The sequence below is a fragment of the Helianthus annuus genome, chromosome 1, assembly GCF_002127325.2.
Source record: "Helianthus annuus cultivar XRQ/B chromosome 1, HanXRQr2.0-SUNRISE, whole genome shotgun sequence".
Taxonomy (NCBI): Eukaryota; Viridiplantae; Streptophyta; class Magnoliopsida; order Asterales; family Asteraceae; genus Helianthus; species Helianthus annuus.
Window position 1 is genome coordinate 101516223 of NC_035433.2, and position 4827 is coordinate 101521049.

The following is a 4827-nucleotide window of genomic DNA, read 5'->3' on the forward strand; positions in this document are numbered from 1 at the left end:
TTGGTGAACAATGTGATGAAGTGACCCCAAACCTAAAAGTGGTTGATAAACAAACTTATTTTCCGGAAAAACTATTCTGAATAAAACAAACCTAAGTGTTTTGAAATCTTAATGGGAAAATAGTTTGTTGTGAGGGGGAGTTCTGATTGTTTATGCCAAGCGGATGGAGAATTGAGGCGATTCATATCAGTTGTCATGTTCTGTATAGTTTGTTTTCATAATTTCTTTAAATGTTTTTGAATTTTAGGGGGAGTAAGAAATTTTCAGAAAATCCAAAAACATTAGAAAATTCAAAAAAAAAAAAAATCAAAAACATGATAAAATGAGAAACGAGTTTTTGTTGCATAAAAGAGGAAATGATAGTACATCAGTGGACTATCATAACATGCTAAAGAAATGTAAAGTTAAAAATGTGATAAACAATCTCACTATGGATATGTCAGTAGGTTTTTACACATTTAGTAAATTGTGACGAGATATAAACCTAAAAATTCAAACTTGCTTATCTCGTGGGGAACAGCTTCTTGGATATATGGGTAACCCCCGAAATCTTGTTTGAAAGGTCCCTTATTCTAAGATACTAGGTCTTTATACCGGGACTTCTGCTGAATGGAAATTCTGACCTAGTCCTCATATAATACTTTCTGCAAAATGCTTGAAATACAGCAAAAAGCCCTCAGCAAAAATGATTAAACAATAAAATTGATAATCATTGCTGTTGAAGAAAAGATCCTCTAAAGGGGACACACCAAAAGTCGAAGCCGTCATCTCTTTGCGTATACGGAAGTATCGACCTGAGCTCTCACGGCCCTCGCAATTTAACCCCTTTACAGATATCAGCTGTGGTATACTCACCTGTAAGACTGAATATTGGGATCTGGATACAGGAGTATATTCAAGTGGTGGGACACACGAATAAGTTTAAGCAATTAAGACACTAATAGCGTATCTCGAAACAGTTGAAATTTGTGTGAAAATTTAAGAGGGCAAACATACTGACAATCTAGGTGAATTGTTTAGAGCTTAAAATGAAATCAAGCTTAACGGTGTTGGTGATGTGTCTCAAAACTGATATGATCCTCTTGCACGAACTCACAAAATATTGTCTGTAAATATTTTATTTCTGCATTTTCTTTTTTTCAAAAATCCAAAAAGATTTTAGTGTGTTTTAGCATAAATTTTGTAAAATCCAAAAAGATTTTCGACAATTGATGTAGACAAGCTGAAATCATAGGGTGTCATTAGGAGCGAAATCATATAGTTCTTGGTGCGTGTTGTCTTCCGGTGAGCCACAAAGTGCTGCCGAAGTGTTGTCAGGGCTTGTAATCAGTTTATTGATCAATAAAACAATAGTTAAAAATGAATACGGCTGAGATTGCACCAAAACATTAGTTTCCGCCTCTTGTTTTGTCAAAGAACTCTTCTGATCGACTCATTCAGGGCCGAAAACGATCCTACAATAGTGGTCTTGGGTCTTTCATTTGTAACCTCCTGATTCCGGTAGCGAAGCTCTGCCAAAGTGTCTCCAGCCTGTAAAACGTTGTGAAATCAATACAAGAGATAGTTTAACTACTTCTAAGTGTAAATCAAGCTACAACAACATCAATATGTCTGTTTCCGCCTTTCGTATTGATCTAGAACTCTTCTGATCGACTCATTTGGTCGAACCTTCGATCCTACAAAAACCCCAACATATCGACGATAATTGTAGAAATACAAATACTCAATAGCTGTGAAATTTAAACATTTGAGGTTTTGCAAAACAGTTTGTGAAAAGAGGAATTATTCATAAAAGGATTTGTAAGAAGAAGGACTAACTCCCTTGCAAGTTTAGATAATACTAAGGCTTCCTGAGTATTTCCTGATTATTATCTAATAAATCAAATAATGCACATGTGTCAGTACAATAACCCAATTTAAATTAACCGTACACTCAAGACAGAAATTCCAATGACTAAGTCGGGCGGAGCCAACATGCATTACGGAAATTCTAAATCAATCGGGTGTACACACGAGACAGAATTCCAATGACTGAGTCGGGCAGAGCCGACATGTATTACGGAATTCAAAATCGATCGTGTAGGGTAATAATAGGGTTATAGTACTTACAACGAGCCAGAGCTTCGCTGTATATTGGGTACTATGCCTGAGCAGAGTTTCTACTACTAGAGAATTTAAGAGAGAATCGGGAAATGAACGGAATCAAATGAGCTCGAGCCCCCTTTTATAGGCTGAATCGGGGGTCCGTCGCGCCACGCGACAGCCAAGGCTCAGGCCTTTGAGGCCCGCGAGCGCCAGAAAGGCGGCTGTAGCCTTGCTGAGTCAAGGGGTAGCTTTGCTAAGTCAGATGCCACGTGGCACGACACATGTTCGGATAAGAACTAGGCCGCCGCGCCCCGCGACAGACCAGGTGGTCTCCGTCACGGCCCGCGAGGGACTACTGGATTTTGTTTTTGTTGATTTTTACAAGTGTAGGGTTATAACGGGTTCGGTTTTCATGTACGGGGTATATTCAGGGACATTTAGCGTGTCCAAAAATATTTTTAGGAGGGTTGTTGTATCCTCCCCACCTTGTTTTGGATCTCGTCCTCGAGATCTACTGGAACAGGTGTGGGTCTTTCCTTTGCATCTCTGATTCGAGTTCCCATGTGTATTCTGGTCCTCTTTTGGAATCCCATTTCACTTTGACCAGAACTAATCTCTTGTCTTTAAGATTCTTAATCTTTCTATCTTCAGTCTGAATAGGTCTCTCGATAAACTTAAGTTTCTCATTTACCTCTATGTCCTTAAGAGGCATTACTAGAGATTCGTCTGCTAAACACTTTTTGAGATTACTTACATGAAATACATCATGTATTTCTGCCATTTCCTCTGGCAGTTGTAGCTGATAAGCTACAGGTCCTATTCTACTAATAATCTCAAAAGGTCCAACATACCTAGGGCTTAGCTTTCCTCTCTTAACGAATCTGACTACTCCTTTCCATGGAGAAAGTTTTAACAATACTTTATCTCCTACTCGGAATTCCAATGGTTTTCATCTATTATCAGCATAACTCTTTTGACGATCTCATGCTATTAGTCTTTCCTTGACTTGAATTATCTTATCTGTCGTTTCTTGTACAATTTCTGGTCCAGATAATTGTTTTTCTCCAATCTCTGCCCAGCACTCTGGAGTTCTGCACTTTCGTCCATAAAGTGCCTCAAATGGTACAACATTTATGATGGTATGATAGCTGTTATTATAGGAAAATTCTAACAATGGTAAATGGTCATCCCAATTTCCTCTGAAATCAATTACACAAGCTCTAAGCATATCTTCCATAGTTTGGATTGTCCTTTCGCTTTGTCCGTCCGTCTGTGGATGGTAAGTTGTGCTTAGATTCAACTTGGTTCCCACTGCTTTTTAGAAACTTGTCCAAAAATGAGAAGTAAAACGGCTATCTCTATCGGATACGATAGATAAAGGAATTCCATGTAATGAAACTATTTCATTTATATATAGCTTGGCTAACTGTTCCATACTGAAAGTTTCCTTCATGGGTAAGAAATGAGTAGATTTAGTCAATCTGTCTACAATCATCCAGATTGTATCATTTCCTTTTCTTGTCTTGGGTAATTTGGTAACAAAATCCATTGTTATCAATTCCCATTTCTATATGGGCATTTCTAACTATTGCAATAAACCTGAGGGTTTCTGGTGTTCGGCTTTAACCTGTGAACAGGTTAGACACTTGGCAACATAAGCTGCTATATCATTTTTCATTCCTATCCACCAGAAATTCTCTCTTAAGTCTTGATACATCTTATCACTTCCAGGATGTATCGTATACTTAGATTTATGAGCTTCTTCTAGAATCCTATGACGTAGGTTTCCTTGTTTAGGTATCCATATTCTTTTCTTATGGAACTTCCAAATTCCATCTGTTCCTTGTTCTAGTTCCTTAATCATTCCTTTCAATTTTTCAGTATCGTCCTTGATTACTGATTCCTGTACTTCTCTGATTGGTTCATTTAAATCTACTTGTAGATTTAATCTGAGAGAACGTACTCGCTTTGGTTTTTCATGATACTTTCAACTTAAAGCATCAGCTACTATATTGGCTTTTCTAGCGTGATACTGGATATCACAATCATAATCACTAAGAATTTCTATCCAACATCTCTGTCTCATATTTAATTCTTTTTGCCCGAAAATATACCTTAAACTCTTATGATCGGTGAAGACAACAAATTTATTTCCATATAAATAGTGTCTCCAAATCTTAAGGGCAAAAACTATGGCTCCTAATTCTAAATCATGAGTTGTGTAATTCTCTTCATGTTTCTTATATTGTTTAGAGGCATAGGCTATAACCTTATGACGTTGCATCAACACACATCCACATCCTAACTTAGATGCATCACAATAGACTATAAAGTCTTCAGTTCCTTCTGGTAATGCAAGTATGGGTGCGTTGGTTAACCTCTGCTTAAGAATCTTAAAAGCTTCTTCCTTTTTTGGTCCCCATTCAAACTTAACTAATTTGCAGGTCAGTTTAGTTAATGGAATGGCTACTCTAGAGAAATCACGGATAAACCGTCTACAATATCCTGCCAGTCCAAGAAAACTTCGTACTTCTAATGGTGACTCAGGGACTTTCCAGTTAGTAATCGCCTTGATTTTTGTGGGTTCCACATGACTTCCTTCATGATTAACCAGGTGTCCAAGGAATTGCACTTCTTGTAACCAAATTTCACATTTTGAGAATTTAGCATAAAGCTTCTCTTTTCTCAACAGTGTGAGGAGAGTATGCAGATGGGCTGCATGGTCTTCTTTACTCTTAGAGT